The following is a 20,647-nucleotide window of genomic DNA, read 5'->3' on the forward strand; positions in this document are numbered from 1 at the left end:
CGGCCTTTTCTACATTACCAAATAATGTAGCATGATAGAAGCAGATTACTAGATCAAAGCAGCTAGTGCAGTGGCCACCACATCTACATGCTACAAGGTTTGGGGAGTTTATTGCAGGCTAGATTTCGGCTGGTCCTCATGACCAAATGTTCCAAACACACACGTGAGTTAAGGCTGTCCCTTAAAAAAGTCATTCATTTTTTTTGGCCTTTGTTTTCCCATAGCGGTGAAGTGCATTGGATACAGGTCTCAATTTCTTGATTATTTTCCTCCAAAAGTGATCAAATTTATACACACCAGCATAGCTGTGCAAACTAAATGGGTGCAGATACTATGTGAGGATGATCAGGGGATTTACTTCAAAACTGTTTTACTGCTGCAAACCAAAATGTTAATGTAAATGCTGAAATTCTGATCTTGATTCTCTGCCTCAATTTTTTATACTGTAAGCATTAAAAGATCAAAGAAAAGAAAATGTATATACTACCCTACTGAGGTAAGAGATCTGAGAGTGAATTGAACTTTTTTTACAAAGAAGTGAAAAATCCCCATTTTCCCCTGTTAGAACCATAGAAGAAATTTAAATGTTTGGCCAGAGTGATGAAGCTGTCAACATATACCTCCAAAGCATGAAGCAGCTCCTGCTCAATGCCACATACTACTGTATAGTGAATAGTCAGCATTGTTTTGGTATTGCTGGCTATGTTATAAATGCACAGAAAGGGAAAGAGAGGGTGGCAGCTGCTGTGTGATTAAGTATAGGAAAATTATATGGGGGAAAGGTTTGATGAGAAAGCATGTTATCAGTGGAAGGAGAAATAATGTCTGAATGCTCTATCAGCAAATGCGAAGACAAGGCAGCAGCACACAGCAAACCGGAAACTGAATAAAATGAATAGACAATAGGGCATCAGTGAATGTGCCAGGTTACAAAGACTTCCACAGCATTGCAGGAGATTACAAAATGAAACAGCAAACAAGCAAAGGCTAATTAAAATTATAGGCTGGTACCATCACAACCTCACTTGGGTATTGCCAATTGCAAACAGAACTATAAATTGAGTCCAAGGTTCTGGAGCCATTCAATGGACTTTGGGAAAACATGGTGAATTTCTTGTGTTCCTCTCTGAGAAAGGTTGTAACCTTCAGTTAGAAATAGGTTGGGTTACAGTCCAAGGTTCATCACAGTGTAAGTGGGGTGAGTCAGCATTTTTTCATAGATGAAGAAACCTCCCTTGTAAGTTGCCTACCTGTGACTTGTCTGCCGGAGCAGTCCAAGCAAGGGGAATTGGCACTTCTCTGGCAGGTCTCCCAACGGGAGTCCCTTATTTCATCACTGGCCATGGCCACACTGACTGGAGTCCTTTGAAAATAGCCTAAATCAGGGAGACAAGCAATTCCAAGGAAAAGAGGAATGCTTAATGTTACAGATAGCACAGAAAGCACTGTGCTGGCACTGAAAGAAATGACATAATGAGCATACTGACACTATATGAGGCATAACCAATATATACAGTAGACACATAAAGAAAACAAATACTATATCCTGGCAATATATTGCAGCATTCTTGTAGCAAGTTGTATGCAAAGCCTGGGATGTCTTCTGGACATATTTTTCCTGGAAATAGATAAAAACAATTCACCAGCCACAGCGCTGTCTCATACTTCTGATGCTATTACAAGAAAAAAAAAAAAGATATAGGAATAATAAAGTGAGTGGAAAGAGGTGGTATTGTTGCTAAACAACACTTAGATAAACTGCATTAAATAAACTGCATATTTACATATATTTAAGCATTGTTCTCATGTGTCTTCAGCTAAATTAGAAATTACCTTCCTTCTCTTCTCTTTTGTTGCCAAAATCAAGAATTACAGTAGAAATGAATAGGTATGTTTCCTCATCTTGCATAGCATGAAGTATCTGTAGATGTTTGGGAGTGTAATTTGGGATCGATTTGCAATGGAAAAATATCAGTTTCACCAATAATAGGGACTGCAAAGATTCATGGAAATCCAAATGGATGCTCAGCATTCCAGTGTATTAACGTGGAGACAACTTGGAGGAGTCTGCAACAGATAGCAATGACACCCAAATTTACGCTCAACAACACCAGGGAAATAAATAGAAGTATCCGCAGCAAAATTGCTATTGACTGCAGTTCTTGGGACACGTGGGAGGAGATTCAGCTCATCTAACTTCAGGCATTTCTAGAATGCATACACTTGACCTGTTTTGGAGATCTATATTAGGATGAGATGAATCACACATTGGAAGTGTCTGTTTCTCACCAGACTTAAAAGAGCTTGGGTGAGTGACTCAGGGCAGATGAATCCCACTTTACTGACCTTCCGGGCACTCTGACCTGATGCAAAAAAATAAAAGCAACTAGCAGGTGCTTGTGCTTGTGCTTGCAAAAACACAGGAAGACCTAGACTGCCAGCTTCAGTGAAAGGTCTGAGAGCAAATTATGCAAGAAAAACACTAACAAATGTCTGTAGCTACTATTTTTTTCAGAGAGGCCAGAGAATAAGCTCTATTAGCCTTCCAGGAATCCAGATACCATAGAGATACCTAATGTGTCCTAAAAAGCAGTTTCAAATAATAAATTCTAGTGATATTTTTAAGATGTATTAAGAAATTGAAATTCTAGCACAGCATCACTGCAAAGTGGTAGAAACAAAACAGTGATTACATTTGCTGAAGCTTTAAATAAATAAATAAATAAGGCTCTGTCTGGGAGGATAACATGCATCCCCACCCTGGTCTTCTGGTGATCCATTCAGCAAGGCAGAATGTTTGATGTTTGATGTCAAGAGACACATTCACCCTAGTGCCCGTCGTGTTAGCTGTTTGAATGAACGTTGGTTAGGACAAATAGCAATGGTGAAAAGGGTGACGTGCATACCCAGAGCAAATACAAACAGAAAGTGGACTTTAACTAGCTCAGCCTATTTTCTCTGAACAAATCGTGTGCTGAGAGCAAGCCATATGTTTTAAACACCGGTGGAAAACAACAAGGTATAAGGTGGACATGCATTAAAGACGCAGACACTTTCTTTCACTAGGAATACAGGCCATAAACATCTCTCTGGACCTGGATGAAACACTCATTCCACTAAAACTCAGTCAGCAGGATGCAGAAGGAGCGCTGTATGCTGGGTGGTTGATACTGAATGGAGCCTAGCATCAAACTGCCTTCGAAGCATACACAAGACTTATTGTATGATAGAAAGCCTGGACAAACAACTCTCCCCAAACCAGAGGAAAATGTCTTGCAGCTTTGATTAATTTTCCTTGTCACATTTAGCTGCAGCAGGCTAGAGAGGTGACCTCCCCCACAGCTGGAGCAGTAACTTCTTCAGCTGCCACAGCATAATCCACCAGGGATCATGAATCAGATGCTTTAACTGCTGCAGTTCACAGCCAGTGAATTAACATAAACTGCCATTGATTTTAGGTTATGTGACTAAACCAGACTGAATTGTAGTAGCTAATGAGAAAGCTACCCATTTTGATCATTGCCACATAGCACCCATTCTGTGCCTTCTGGCAAGCCATCTCCAACAAAGGAAAGGGGTGGACAGCTGGGTGACAGCCCCTTCACAAACTGCATCTAAAGTCTAGGGAGGATCATGAGTTAGAGCTCCGTAGCTGCCAAAAAAAAATATATATAATAATAATAATAAAATAAGAAATTTACTGTTAGGTCTAAGGTGGTATTGTTTTTATGAGGTCTCATAGAATTTTAAGTAAGAAGTTCACAATATTCCTGCTTAATTGTGTTACCTCAAGAAGTACAAGAAAAATTACAACTGACAGCTTCTCGAGACATTATTATTATGTAATTCCTCTGCAAGTCCCTGGTAAGCAGCAAAAAGGATTACCTCCCAAGAGCAGAGACTTCTCCAAAACTTAAGCAAAACCATCTCCAACTCCCACACGCACATCTAGAAAACAGAGTGTCATGGTGTAAGAACTCATGAACTACATCTGACCTCTGACAAGCACTGGATCCAAAGTGTTAAAACACAGAGCTTTATCAAAAGGAAAAGAAAACTGTAATAAACAGTAACTTGGAAACACTGAGTAATAAATCAAGAGTAAATGAGACTACGGGGCCTAACATAGAAAAAGGGGATGCATAGTTGTGTGGACACAACTGCATAACATTACTCAGATCTCATGTGCTGTATAAAGCAATGTTCTTAGAGATACAGTCCTCTTAAAACATTTACTTGGCCTCTCTGTTGGACTGTACCTTGGTACCTCCAAGGTACTGTGCTGGTAACGTGACCCAGCTTCTCACCAGTGTGGGTGGGCAACTGCCCCAGTCCCTTCCCCATCCCTCCCCAGGGGAAAAAAGTCCATATGGAGGGCAGACCCTAAAAAACATTCAAAACCAAGGAGTTCATATGCCAGCTGATCTTACTGGTAGGTCTGTAGATCCTCACTTATTTGTGTGGTTTAGGCTGCTGCTGGCTGGCCTCATCTCTTTGCTCCTGCTCTTGCCCATTGCCTCTGGTTGTCATCCCCTGCAGACTGCCTGCTCTTGCCACTCCGTTTGCTGCCCACCACCTGTACATTGTAAATCTTTATGGCATAAAAGCATAAGGACAATTATAGTATTTCTTAACATAGCAATATACTCTTTCATGTTATGGGCCTGTCAAATTATCTTCCCCTCTGTGTTTTCCATCATACATTAGGTACATGCACACATTTTACACTCCCTGGCTTGGAGACCTCTCTGCAACCAGCTGCTTTCATGGGCTTCCAGTCGCCTGCTACCTTGAGTTCATCAGGGAGCACGCTGACATTTGTTCCTGACATCCCATTACTCAGCACAGCTGTTTGTGTGAAGGGCTTCTTGCCAGCTGAGCACTCTGACACAGTATGCTCATCCCATTTCCTTAGCTTACAATGTCTGACAGAGGGATCTCTCCTCCTCAGTTCATAAGGACTTCTCAGGAATTTTCAGGCCATTCTTTTACCCATCCACCATCAGATGTTAACAGCAAGCTTCCTGTTTTCAAGGGCTTCAAACCACCAGCCTTACAGCTTATATGCAGAAATCATTTCCATGCAAGCAAACCAACAGGGTGCAAGAGCTCTGTGTATATGGAGAAAAGAAATAAGACCAAACAGTTTATTTCTTTCCTCTTTTTACATACACGCTGAACACTGAGACCTTGATTGTTTGTCCAGCATAGCTGCAGTGGCTGACTGTCAGATCAAAAATTCATAACTCAAAAGTAGGACTGCACTTATCAATAATTACCCTAAAGCTGAGCATGTTTACGAATTACACCTTTAATGATCAACATGTTACCAGAAATCCTATTATCCGTCTTATATTGTGAGGGTGGTATGCTCAGCACTGCCTTGACATACTTTCACTGCATTTGATCACAAGATTCTTCATGACTAAAGATGCCTGTTAGATAAAGATAAAAATGACCCCTTAATGCTGACATGTTTACACTTGCCTGAGCATGGGAATCATAGGTAGAAGCACTTTATTTACCATTTCAGAGGGAAATTCAGACCATAAATAGACTTCACAGTCCTCTGAATGCCCCTATCTTTCTCCACTAAGTAGATAAGGTACAAAACAATTGTGTTTACGTTTTACACCCTAAGCCAAGACGGATGAATCTAGGCCAAAGTCAAGACAAATTCCTCGCTGCTGCCCTGGACTCCTTACAGAGGATGTTTGCATCACTGCGTCCGCTGCACCCATGCAAGCTGCAACTACAAACTCTCCTGGCCTTACAAGCTACATACTGAAACCTTCACCAAATTTGCATACCAACCAAACTTTATCAAGTTGCATACCAACAGCTGTGTAACGTACACCACGTACATGGAGTAGTCACAGTTGATGCTTCCCCACTCCAAGATTTACCTGGATTGGACATGCGTTTGAGTCTTAGGACAACCCAGTACCTCAGTTTCAGCAGTTCCTTTCACTCACTTCTTGCTGACAGTGATGTGGATTGCGTGAGTACAGCCCTTGGTCATGAAATGTATCTCCAGCTTGGAAGTCACACTGGAGCTCTTTGTGAGTCACGTGTGGCCCAGGAGGCTGCGTGACCTTGTGCTATTCTATAAATGCAATGGCTGTGATTGACATAGAGAAATGAAGTAAAAACACATTTATTACACTCTCTGTCTTTTTCCTTTCCCAAGTGAGATAGAAGCATCATTGGCTGTAGCCCAACAGCAGTAAAACTGTTCAACTTCCAACCTCACTAAAATGTACTGTCAAAGCGGTATTAAGTAAATAGTGAATGCCTGAGCCTGTGAGAGGAAACAAAAAGTAGTTCATAGATACATGAGTGACTGTATTGACAACTCTGGGATATGCAATACCCCGTCTTTGGGATCTCAGGAGTGATAAATAGGCAGTCAGAGTGTACTGTTTGGGCATGAAAGAATAAAGAACATGCCTGGGCTGGGGGGGCCTTTTTCATCTCAGTGAAATAGGAGTCAGCTGACATGTATTGGCATGTGGATGTTATATCACTCAGAATCAGAAATTGAAATCAAAATTGAGAATCAGGAATGAGTCTGGCCCTGTAAAGAGATACAGTGTTTTGAGAGAGATTGAGATACTTGGCCCTAGATATTTCTCTAAAGAGTAAATGAGCTACACCATGTCCAAAGGAACAGTCAAAACCCTATGATAAACTCAGTGTCGTCTATGTATACCAGTGGTGTGACCTTGATCTCCAATATTTTTGCACACCTTCACATAATCCTGGCCCTGTTTTTCCTTCTCTTCCCACCCTTCATCCAGTCTCCTTACACCCATGGTCCTTATCTTTCCAACTCTCTTCTGCCCCACACCTTTATCTGGAGTACCAGCTACAAGGAACTGCAGCATATTGGCTTTTTACAGCCCCACGTATCACATATCAGCTGATGGGTGGAGCTGGATGGGCAGAGCAGAAGGGACCTTCTCTGGCAGATGAACAGCTCATTACTCACTGGCCAGAGCAAGACAGTGTACGAAAAACCTCCCTATGGTAGTGGAAAGAAGAACCAAAACACAAAAAGCTGAAGGCAACTAAATGGACACTCTAATGCTCCTACAACAAAGCATTTTTAAGGAAATGCTGAAATTCACAGGGAATTTCTCATGGATATTATACAGATGTGGGAAGATTCATGCTGGTCTGTGTTACAGAACAGAATCCTTAGGGATAAGACTCTTTTCCAGAATTTTTAAATCTCCAGCTAACACCACTAGAAACTGAGCAATCAAGAATAAATCTATTTTATTAGCCAGATGTGCGACTTTCATTCCTGGCAGCTGGCAGCTGAGAACTTGTAAATGTGCATTCACCTACTTCATTTTTAAGCAACATCATTGCCAACTAGCAAATTTGCCCTGACACTCAGTAATTTCTTTTGTCCATCTTCCCACTTCTCTACCTCAACAATCATGGCAATTTGTTAATTGTTTTTGTTTTGTTTTTATTTTCTATTCTTTTAACCATCAGGAAGCTGCTTTCAGAAAGCCATCTGCACTTATTCACTGCCAGCACTCAATACGATTTTAATAAGCCTTGTGTGGTTTTGACTTTAACACTTGTTTCCCTGTGCATAAAAGCCTATTTCCTTAGCTGTCACAGTTTGTCACTTCAGTAAAGTTTCTCGAGTTGCCTTCTAAGCAGGCCAAATTTTATTCTCACTTTCCTAAGCAACTAGTTAAATCTGAACATAACAGTGACACTGATGATTATCCATACCAGTTGATGTCCATTGCTTTGACCATATGTTTCCCTCTGGCTAGAATCCTTCGGAAGAGAAGCAGATACCTATACAAGTACTTACATTTGTCACTGCAAAATGACAGGAATCATATTTTAGGGTTCAATGACAGCATGTCTCAATGACTTCAGGATCAAGTAGGCTCTTTTCACAAGGTGGTTTAATGAATTTCCTTCTCCACAAAGCTCACCTGGGACTGAAAATAAGAGCCTGGTGCTTTTTCTGCTCTCACAGCATCACTAGCATTGATAATTCTTGGGCTGAAAATCCCTTGCCACAAGAGGATTTCTCTAAAGACTAATGATATATGTTGGAAGGGAGTGCTGGGTGTTCTCATTGCTCTCCTGAGCAGAGGCAATCACAATCTTCATTAATAATGGCAATAACAGAGAGGTAAAAATTAAAAACTGCCATCACTTGGGTGTTGTTCAAGAAGGAAGGCTGAGTTGCTCTAACAGCTTCTAGCCGTTCGACTTTGTAGTCTCTTCTGCTGATGGTATAATTCAACCACGTCTCTGGAACTGAATTTGATATTACTGCACCCCCCTCAGTGAGGCAGCTCACGAACCCTCCTGGCAGGAAGGCAACCCATGGAGAGCACAGCTCAGCCCCCTTTGCAGCTGCACTGCCTTGCTGGTGAGTGAGGGGGCTGGAGGGACTGTGCCCCAGGAGAACAGGAGCTGGGAAGGGGAACAGAAAAGAATACAAGGTTATGGGAAAGAGCAAGAAGATCACTTTGAGCAAATTGCTAGTCTATTCTTTTCATTATAGTCTGACTGCTTCCTCACAGACTACGTTTTTTCTTCAATATCATGTTTAAATTGTAAGCACTTTTGGTCAGGGACTATTTTTCATTAAGTTTACTCAGAAAATAATATTGTTCTGTGAATAGGTCCTGGAGACAGAGGGCCTGATTTTTATTCCTGCTCTGTCCCATTTGGCCCCACTTGCAAGACAGTGGGCAAATCATTAAATCTTCTTACACTTCTATTTTCCCATGTCTTTACTCTCTGTTTGAATTCAATCTCTCCCAGGCGGAGACTGGAACAATAAAATCTTGATCCTTGATTATTAGCACCTAATCAAGGTGCTAATAAATACACAATACTTGTAAATAGTACAAACAGACAGCAACAACAAAAGTTCACAAGGGACAACAAGCACTGCATTTAAAGCTGAATTAGTCATTGTAAGGATACAAGAATTCAAAGAAAGTCCAAATTACTTTTCTGTGCCTGAGAATGCTTTGCAGCAGAAACAGGAACAAGGGTATAGAGAAAATTCTTAATCTCTAAAGCAAACATCAAACAGGTGCCATATTTCATATTTTCATACACATTTTTCAGCCCAGAACCACTTTAATCAGGAAGATTTTATAGTCCAGAGCTTCCTGCAAATCTCTGCTTAATGTAAATTTTAATACCTTAGGCATATTTTGGCTGCCAGCCTATTATTCACTTGATGCACCCCAAGCAAGTTTTAAATTATGCTGTTAAAACAAAAACTATTTTAGATGTGGTAGACAATAAAGTGATTTTGTAAAACAACATTGTAGGAACCTACAGTTATTGTCTGTCATTGATTTCTCTGTGTTCAGCTCTAAGATGTGTTCAGTTTATAGGTAAATTGATGGCTGGGTGGGGGGGAATAGAGGGACTTCTGGCACTACTAATCATGGATCTGGAGAATCAGGTTGTAATTACATATTGGTTTTGGCAGCAGATCTGGGGTAAGACTGGGTTGGTAAGTTATGTTTTTAAGATGATTCTTCTAAGAAGTCTGTAAAGTCATGTAAAAAATATAGTAATATAAAAAATAATAATAAAAAATAAAAAAGATGGACTGCCCCAGATGCTGGAGCAGTAACTTATACTATGAGAAAGAGGTGACAAACCTGGGGGAATTCAGAAGAAAGAATTTTCATAAAATGATTTGCTACCTACAAACAGATAATATGTATCTGCAGTCTAAAACTTTCTCATTCTCTGCTTTAGGCTAAGACCATGGCCTTTCTCTAATTAAATATCTGCCTAGGACATTGAATATCTGATATGGAAAGGCAGAAAAAAAATACCCAGGGAGAAACAGCTTTTAATTTGTGAGAATATGAGACAAAGTATTGAATAATGAGGATTTTCTGGTGTTTCTCTAAGTTTTTGAATTAGATTACAACAACATGTAGCTCATCAACTCTTTAATTCAGAAATAAAATTAGTAAATCATCTAGTAAGTAGCTACGGGGACTGAGTTCCTGCACCTGCCCCCCAAGCACAGGCCACAAGGCACTCACTGCAGCACACTGCCTCCCTGCTGCCCTGGTACCGCCAGGGGCTGCTACCGCAGGGCAAGGCAGCCAGGGCCTTCCCTTGGTGGGTGAGCAGCTTGTACCTCACTTGTCTGAGCAAGAAAGTGTACCAAAAATCTCCCTCTGGGAGTAGAAACAAAAAATCATGTAAGAAGGACCAATAATCAGCCTCTCTGATCCTCCTAGATCAGAGTGGTTTTAAGGAAGTGCTGAATTTGTCATGGGTATCTCTCATATGATACATACGCAGGAGAATTCATAGATTCATAAATCACAGAATATCTTTAGTTGGAAGGACCCACAAGGATCATCAAAAATCATTTCCATGCAAGCTCCACAAAAATCACCCAAAAACCAGACCCTGTGTCTGAGTGCATTGTCCAGATACTTCTTGAACTCTGGCAAGCTTGATGCTGTGACCCCTTCCCTGGTCTGTCTTACAGAACAGAGTCCTTAGGGATAAGATCTTTTTTTTTTTTTCCTATGTTTTTAAGTTTACATCTGTAGCTATCACCATCAGAAACAGTAATCTAGACCCAATGTATTTTATTAGCCAGATATATGCCCACTCAATAACAGGCAAACCATTTGACCCTAGGGATCTGCTGGTCAATCTGATAATCACTCAAGTAATCATGGTATAGATTGCCCGAATCTTGTACATGTTGAGCTAAATAAGCCTCTGCCTTGTTTGATGGGATAATCTACTCCATCCTCAATTTGTAAAGGTCATACCTACATCCCCTTGTGGGCTTAGCATCACAGTCAAGGTTTCACAACACAAAAGTGCTCTGCTGCAACACACTTTGAGACAGTTCTGTCCCCACAGGCCTTGTTACTTGCTCATGATCCTACACTGCAAGGCAGCCCTTCCATGGAGGCAGAGCAACTGCTTATGGGACCACACCATGACAGAAGAGAAAATAAGGCTGGCTTTTTTAAAAAATCCCTGAGGGGGAAAAATATTAAAAAAAGTGTTTGGATGAATTTTTTACTTCTTGGTTTAGCCAGCATTCAAATTTATTTTTCATTTAGTCACTGAAAGGTTCTTTCATAGTCTACAGAGTGAAACTGGCATTTCCAGGATACATCTCATCTCATTGCAATGTATATGTAATCTAAAATAAAGCAGACGAACCATGCCCTGAAAGTGCCTATTTCTGTCCACTGGCTATAACAGGAGCACAGACTGGCTAGCTCAGATGGAGATGCCGACACTCTAGATGTCTAAAGCTGAGATAAATCCTGCCAAACATTTGTTGCTGTTCCTCATACAGATTTCCCCTCTTTGTTGCTCTTATGTGTGAGGTTTCAGTCTAATACTGAGATGTTTCTAATTGTGAAGGTGAGGCATACACAAGTACACGCATTCTCTCCCTATCTCCATCTGCAAAAAGCAGTGGCTTGGGGTATAGGGCACAGACATTTTCTCTGGCAGCATAGCTATGAAGTTTGCATCTCTTGTGCTGAATGCTGACATTTGTCAGTCAAACTCTATGTTAATGTAGTTTCGCAATTCTGAAAATCTTCTGAGTAAGCTGGTGGGTGAGATATTTTGGGGCTGTCATTGTCCTGGCATAGTCAGGCACGGGTCTCATTCTGCTGAAGCCATTGCCTGGCATTTCAGGCTGTGTCTAGATGATCAGCTGGGACATCCTCCTGTCCCTTCAAACCACAATCTTCCAGCTGTCCAGACCTGGGGCTGGGTAAGGAGTTCCCTGCAGTTCCCCCCACATGCAGCTAAAGCAACAGAGTGATGACAACATCATTTTTGCCCTAACGTGGAACAGGGACATGGCTCAGGCCTGGGGAGCTAGGAGCTCCCAAATCTATCAGGGTATCCTTTACAGGGAATCTTTACCAGGTTTGTTTCTTCACACCCTGAAAAGTACTTTTTCTCCAGCACTCCAATAAAATGAGCGCTAGTGGTCTCCATTGGAGTTGGGGTTGCTTAATATAAGCATAACTTCCTTTATTCTTCATACCACTTTCTAAGCATTAGTGTGGTAGGCACACCCTACTTTTCAGGAAATCCAGAATACATTCAAAATGAATCAGAAATGGCAAAAGGGAAGCAGGAGATATGAAACCACAGAAACCAGTAGCTTTTATTAGAATCTGAAATGTGGTAAACATAAGAACATGTCTCAGCTTTGTACTTCAAAAATTGCACCATCACTACCAGGATTTCATCTTTCTTATAATTTATGCCATTTATCTTCTAATATTAGCAGGCTTTCCAAGTCCCCTGCTGTTGCCTGACTATCTGAGGCCCTACTACACTGCCATGCACAGACTCTGTTCTCCCTCTCTCCTCAGTTGCACATCCTGGCTCTGTCCCCAGACTGATCAAGAGCTAAGCCTGCAGTTCTCAGTCTCTTAGATACGTGGCTGTGGTTGTTGTTTGTAGCATGTGTGCTGCGCTCAGCAGCAAAATGAGGAAGTTCTAACAGCTTTTCATACCTCTCTCTCTTCTCCACATAGCTGGAATGTTTCTCTGTATTTCTTCATTAGGTCTGTGCCTGTAATCAATACCCCACTTTCTATTAATACATACCACTTTCTCTTACAAAGCTTTCGTAGCAGCTCATGTACATTGACAAAGGAGCATTCTTTCTTTGCTGAATGCCCCACAGATCAATATTAACTTTTTCTTTTTCCGGACTAGTATTTCTTGCACACGTAACATGGAAGTGTTTCTGCAGCTCAAACACACCAAATTTTCATTCCTGGAGTGTAACAGCTGACTCCATAGGGGCACCATTTCTTCAGATCATCAGAAGTCTTTATACAAAATGCCAGTGTTGATCAAATTGTTTCTTCCTGTTTGTTTGCTCTTAAATTTGCTAACTTTATTCACTGATTAACTGCATGGTTTTCACAGCTTGATGTTAGCCTTTTTGAGGTAAAAGCTCTTATTCTTTTCCATGTTTTTCTGCTGATTTCTCTTCCTCCTGCACTGCTATTTACTGTAAACAGGACATGAGTTTATTAACAGAAATGATAACTTAATAAGGTAATACAGTATTTTCCCACTGTTGTGACAGACACCATTATGCCGACCATTTGGCTATTCTGGGCAAACAGCTTGAAGTTGTCATTCGGTGTTTACTAAAGCGTTTGTAAAAGCCAAGAAAGACTGAACAAAATTGTTATTTTCCAGGCTAGCAGAGAGGTGAATAGCTGGGAGTGGCAGCTATCCTCCTGGCTAGCATATTATTTCAGGCAGCTTTCCCATTAAGAGGTATATTCGGACCTACCACCAGTCTTGCAAGACTGAATTCTCTCTGGGTAGAGAAGAATTGAAGAATGTATTAAAAAATAATATAGTTGCACATCTTCTAGGGAACCTTCTTCCTCCTTACAAAAGCTAAATATACCTTCAATCATACAGTTTCTTCCTAAATGGATGTTTTTATCTCACATGTTCGCCTATGTATATGCTTAAATCATGTGTAGCACAAACCGTTTTCATACTGCAATCAAGCCCTTTGCCCTCTGGGACAATCAAAGGAAAAACTGATAACCATGAATACATGAGATAATTTTGTAACACCAAACCCTTGCTGCAGACTCACCTCAATAATCTAGGACTTCAGCTGATACCAGTCTTTGCTCATACCATACCGGTTACTAATGTGGTCATGCCTTCATGACTATACTGTACTGTACTGCAGATGACTTCTAACTTTGTACACACAACCATGAGCCAGAGAGATGATGCTGAAAAACTGATAATTGCCTGGTTGCTTCATGAAAAATGTTTGTTTTAGACTGAGCCTCTGGAGGCTTGAGGAAGGTAGACTGTCTCATTACCCATTTTTCAAAGCTTTTAGTTATCACATTCTTTTCAGACTGTTACCTTATCCCTTTTCCTGGGAAATTTCTTCCCTTACAGATGCCAGTAAAGCAAAATAAAATAAGACCGTATTTTTTGTTTGCATATAATATATATATATATTTATATGCACATACACACATGCACACATAGCTCTATAAATCAAAGTGGCTAAACTGAGGACATTCCTGCATGTATATTGATGCTAAAATTAAATGCACTGTGGATCAGACTTTCCAGATGCATTTCTGACATTTTTTGTCTCCTTGCAGAGGGAAGTAATGTTTAATTGTTAACCTTGAAATGTATTAAATTGCACTAGATACTGATTTATGGTTCTTAGAGTGTAGATAATCAGTGTAAGAGAACTACATGCAAAAAAATATTCTGCTTTGGTACCATAAAGCATTAGAGCTGATTTCCTCCACTAGGTCATAAACCAGAATGAGTTATATGACTGTTACTAGCATCCTATTTACAGAAAGAAAACAGAAAAATATTGCAGAGACAGCAGACAAATAATGGGATCGCTCAGTTTACTTTATAAGTTTAGAAAAAGCTTTATACTCTGGATCTGATCCCTTATTGAAGCACTTCAATATTTTCCTTTAGCTTTTTTTTTTTTTTTTTTTTTTTTGAGTTTGTTGTAGTGCATTGGTACACATTTTGTGGTGCTGGATATAGCAGATGTCTTATGGATCCTTCCAAAGGAAATACAGGAGTCTGTGTTTGCAGAAGAGGTTACATGGTGACCCATTTAAAGTATTAAAGTCTGCGGACATTGCATAGGTCTAGAGGAACACATAGCTCTGATTCATAACAAAACTATCCACAAAGACAAGTGATAAGAAAAGGAGATGGTTAACTTCTGGCTTCAGAAGGAAGCCTGAGAGACTTGAGACTGAAGAGCAAAGCTGTGTGAAAGGGGACTTTTATTTTTCTTTTGAAATTAATATATATATATATAGAGAGAGAGATATGTTTAAGAGGTGTTTATATAGGACTTGTTGCAGTGTTTGATTCTGGCAGAAAGCAAGACCAGCCTATCAATGGTTTCCTGAACCTGAGAAGACTGTTGAGTAAATTCACTGTTTTGGGTAGATGCTTCCTAGAAAGTAACACTGGAAAGGCTGAAGAATATTGCTGTACTGAAAGGTGCAGTACTGTTGTGTGATCGAAATGCTGGAGGGAAGGGATGTCATCTAGAGGAATCTGGACAGGCTTGAGAGGTGGGCCTGTGAGAATCTCATGAGGTTCAACAAGGACAAATGCAAGGGCCTGCATCTGGGCTGAGGCAATCCCAAGTACAGACACAGGCTGGATGGAAAATGAATTGAGTGCAGCCCTGAGGAAAAGGACCTAAGGGTGCTGGTGGATGAAAAACTCAAACATGAGGCAGCAATGTGTGCTTGCAGCCCAGAAAGCCAACTGTATCCTGTCACTTCAAAAGAAATGTCGTAAGCAGGTTATGAGAGGTAATTCTCCCTCTGCTCTTGTGAGACCCCACCCAAGTACCGTGCTTGGCTCTGCTGCCCCCAACATATGGAGGACATGGACCTGTATGAGAAAGTCCAAAGGAGGACCATGAGGCTGATCAGAGGGTGGAAGCAACACTCAGGCTGGGAAAGTTGGGGTTGTTCAGCCTGGAGAAGAGAAGGCTCTGGAGTTACATTACAGAAGCCTTCCAGTACCTAAACGGGGCCTGTGGGAAAGCTGAGGAGGAATTCTTTGTCAGGGGGTGTAGTGATAGGACAAAGGGGAATGACATTAAGCTAAAAGATGGTAGGTTTAGATTAGATATTCAGCGTAAGTTATTTACTCAGAGGGTGGTGATGCACAGGAACAGGTTGCCCAGAAAAGCTGTGGATGCCCCATCCCTGGAAGTGTTCAAGGCCAGGCTGGATGGGGCTTTGGACAACCTGGTCTGGTGGGAGGTGTCCTGGCCCATGGCAGGGGAGTTGTAACTAGGTGGTCTTTAGGGTCTCTTCCAACCTAAACAATTCTCCGATTCTATAATTCTATACTTGCAAATCACATTTCCAATGCTATCATTTTGTTCCCATCATATCATAACCAGTGCTAACTCTTACTGCCAGTAGTACCTTAAGTTACTCTTATAGCCACAAAATTTAAGTATTCTTCTTCTTAAGCTTGCCTGTTTTACTATGCATTTGGTAGATTTTTGTTTTGCTTTCTGGCTCAAATCTTAGTCTGAACGTTACCCTCATGCACTGTTCCAGGCTAAAATACAATGCTTTCTTCAACCCACACAGCTGTGAAGATGTAGAAAGCAGGGATCCAGCTGGAGAAAACATGACGTCATATTTAGAGCAGTAGCCTAGCTTCAAGTACCAGCCCCAACACAAACTTGTGGGCCCAGGAGGAGTTATTCAGCTTCTCCATAGTTCACTTCCACTTCTGTAAAATAAAAATAATGCTGAGGCCCTGCCCTGCAGAAGTATTCTGATGGAAATGATATCACAGTTTAAAACATAGTTTGATGGGGTGGCTGGAACTACCAACTTTCTTAGGTAGATGTAAGGCAAGGTGCAGCAGTTTCCATCACAGAATAGTAGCCCACATAAGCTTTATAAAGAGAAGTAATAAGGACAGCCATTGTACACTGCTGAACCTTTTACCACCTTTTGCTCATAATATTTCTGTCTTCCCGACATCTCTACCAATTGTCCAACACCAGATCTTGCATTACTGAAGTTTTGCCATCGCTTTCAATGAGTTGAATCAGCTTTTGTGTGTAAGCATCATTATCATATTTGGATGTTTATGTACACAGCAAGAAAAGCAGCTTTTCATCTGAAAGAATCTAATTCAACATCTACAGACAGCTTTCTATAGTCTTGCAAAGTAGGTCAGTAAATCAAATCATCAGAAACATTACTTTTCTGAAAGCAGGCAAAAATAACCTCACTTAATGTACCTGCACTTTTATTTCCTGTTTATGCAATCAGTTATTGACAATCTAATTTTATTTCTTGCTGAATCCTTCTTAATCATTTAGGTCTACTAAAGGAAAATTGCACAGTGGCAGGGGATGCTTCTCTAGTATAAAGTAAACTGGGTTCTTTGTACACTTACAAGCATAATTCTTAAAAAAAAAAATAATAAAATAATCCAGTAGAAATTACCAGCATGTTGCAGAGTGGACAACTTTACTATTAATGTGATTGCAAAATCACCAAAGTCACAGTTCTTAATTCATTGGCTTTCTTGGCTTCTGTAGAGGTTTTTGGGGAGTAAAAATAGGGTTGAAACTCACAGCTGAGGTGGGAAGTGACAGCAGTGTAAATCAGAGGTCTTAGCAGTCAAATCCATGCTTGGGAAGCAAAAGGTTGTGCCATCCAGCTCTTTTTTCCCTTCACTGCTTCTAGGTGCAACTTCAAATACATGTAGGAATGGGTTGATTTCAGAGAAGCTCTGGTTTGTGTGAGAAATTTGCAAGGTTGAGTTTAAGTTCAGCATTTCACAAGCTAAGTATTTGTAGGAAATCATCTTCTGCTTTAGTACAAACCATTAATTTAGTTCAAAACCATTAATCCACTTGGCTTGAATAAAACATTTCAATGTTTTTGTTCCTGTAACAGACTTCAGCCAGAATACCAAAGTGCTTTGAAGGTAGACTTAGCTGAAAAATATCCTGAAATGTTTTGGTCTATTTTTTGTCTTATTGGGAAAATAACACTTCTAAAAACATTTTTTCATTCTTTTTGGGGGGCAGAACCAAATAAAATCTTACCTCTGGAAACTCATTTGTAAGACTTTTAAAGATTCACGTTTAGACGACCTTGTTCAAACACAATATTCAGCTAACCTTGCTTGTGCATCTTTGCCTTTTTCTACCTTTCCTTATTTCCATGAATTATTACCTGTTCTTATAGCTTAATCTGCTGTAGTTTTACACTTTTTTATTTGCCCAAAATTCTTGCCTTTTTTTTTTTTTTTTCACTTAGGATTCATTGGCAATACAATTTATTTCCTTGGAAGGTAAGCAGATGTAATGCAACATGGAAGGGAATATGTATTCCCTATGGAAAGGAAGGTACGCTATGAATGTCAGAAAATCAGATGGAGTAAAAAATAGCTTCTGTCAGTGATTTAATGCTGAAACATAGTATTTTATGTCTTCGATGTGCTTCTCCTTTTGTGCTAAAAAGAGATGAGTGAAGAAACACAAAAATAAATAAGAGGAAGCTGTAATTGTTAATTTCTTTGTTTCTCTTTCTCTCTCTTTTTTTTTTTTTTTGCTTTTTTTTTTATTTTTTTCTTTTGAGCATAGGAGAGAAAAAAGTAAGAGTGCTTAACTTGGCAAAAGCATGATGACAGGTCAGAGACCTGCAAGGAACATCTGAATTAATATACAGTCCAGGGAAAGACTGGGCATTGCAGCCAGTAATAGACAAGAGTGCGAACCAGGAAGTAAGTGGGGAGTATACATACCACCTGCATGCTTCTCCTGAGACCAGCGCCTGTTGTTGTCTTGGTCCCAAAGCCTTTGCTTATCAAGCATCCCTCCCACTGTTGCTGGTGATCATTGTGAGGAGCTCTTTGCCAAAGGATGTGCCATCTGGGAAAATTCCTCACTCTTGGATTGAAGAGAAGGCTGGAGGACTACTCATTTTTTGCACCCAGTGCAGCCTAGGACACTGCTGCACAGATAACACAAATAATAAGCAACCAGTTAAGTACATCAAACACTGCACACTCAGCAGATGGTTTCCTAACAGTACAGTTACCTTATTGCCTTTTTCTCTTTCCATAATAAGCAGCAGTCTTTCTTTGAGGAGTGGATTTGCAGTACAGAGTTCACCTAGAAAATAATACCAGTAAAGACAAGCAATTTTAATGACAATTCTTGCTCTGGAGTTTTGCCTTAAGCATTTCTCCAGCTTGAGGTCAGTCTTCTCAGCAGTACGTAGGCAGAGTCTTGGTGAGAGTCTAAAATTCTTAGGGATTTTGAGTGGAAAAATGTTGCTAGACTCTGTAGGTTGTTCAGATCTGATCCATTTCCTTCAACTGAATGTCTGTACTGCACAAAAAGAAGTCACAGTATAAAAGACAGTATGGTTTGGTGTATGGTGCCTTCTCTCTCTCTCTTTTTTCTTTTTTTTTTTTTGTCTTTGTTTTTGTTTTGGTGTGTTTTTTTGTTTGCTTGTTTTGTTTTGTTTTGTTTTCTGGGCTATGAGTACCTGGAAGCTGCTTGCTGTCGGTTCCCCAATCTTTCTTCAGATACGGTTCTTCAGTACCTGTATGGTACTCTCTTCCAGGTCATTCATCTGTTATTTATTGCACGAATTTGAAGAGGTTCTAAGTAGTTTATGTGAAATAAAGGGGCAGTCTCAAGCCATTTATTCCTGACAGGTGTCCGTGTTAAGAGAAAAACTCCACACACTTGGCAGCAGGAGGTCAGTCATAAAAGCTTCATGGGAGAATTAATCTGAACCTCCTTTTAGGTCAGGGTTTGCATACTATGGTACATCAAAATAGTAGTAGTTTTCTGCTATTCTTGTTCAGAGATATTTCATTTTTAGAACAATTAGACCTTTCATAAGCACTAACAGCTGGAGATCAAGGTACCCTTACAAAGCCTTTATTAACTAGGCCTTAGATTATGCGGAAATGATTAAAATATCCAGACAGTTAGCATTGAGGAAAAAAAAATGTATTTATTGTTAACATATTTTTAAAATATTTTAGAGAAATTAGGTTGCAGATATTTGTGCATTCTTCATGCTATCATGTTTTGATATGAGTGCAAAAAAAATTAAGAATGATAAGGGAGGTTAAATCATTGTCAGCTTGCATGACACTGAGCATAGTTCACATTGAGCCACAGTGGTTGTGGGCTCTGTTCAGCACAGCTAATGCAATGCTTCCTCCTGCATCTCTGGCATGGAGATAGCTATCATCTGACAGAGAGGTAAAAATATCAGAAATAGTTTCTGAATTAACTTTAACTGGAACAAATGATGACTTCTGAGTTTTTACCAGCCTTTGTGTGAGAGGAAGCTTTGTATGCTAATGCTTTTTTTGACCCTGTTTTCAAGACAGCGCAAGGAACAGAAAGTCAATGTTATTGCATTCCCTATCAGACTCAAATTTTACCTGAAAAGCTGTCAAAACAAACTCTTAGCCTAATCCATTTTTCTTCTGAGTCACTGCTTGCACTCAGTACTTGCATAGCACTGACTTTCATTTCCTCCAACTTCAATTTCAGCCCCACATGAGTAACAAGGAAGAGAGCTAAATAACACCCAAAGTTTTTAAAACTCCTGTAGCTGTACTGGAGTTTCTTTTGTCTCCAGGAGGTATATTTAAGAATAACTTGAATACAATCTATGCAGTAAGATTTGGTGGTTTTTTCCAAGATCTGGAAAAAATGTCAGTAAAAAGATGCAACTGTACATTTAAAAGAACAGTTGATCTCCATTATCTCTACCCAGATGGAAGCATCCCACAGACCAGATCTGGTCTGTAGACCATCAGATAGAGCAGAGTGCATTAGAAGTATCTTTCCTCTGAGCACTAAAAATAACTAAATAAGTATTTATAAATTGAATTATAAATAATTTCATTACATTTCCCTATTTTAAGGGAAAGTGGGCTTTTATTTGAAATTTATGAATTCCATAGAAAACCTATGAGAGAGGAAAAAAAAAAAAAAAAAGAATAAAATTGCATTTAATGGTGGAATGACATTTAGAGTTCAAAT

The sequence above is a fragment of the Anas acuta genome, chromosome 1 (genome assembly GCF_963932015.1).
Source record: "Anas acuta chromosome 1, bAnaAcu1.1, whole genome shotgun sequence".
In the NCBI taxonomy this organism is placed as follows: Eukaryota; Metazoa; Chordata; class Aves; order Anseriformes; family Anatidae; genus Anas; species Anas acuta.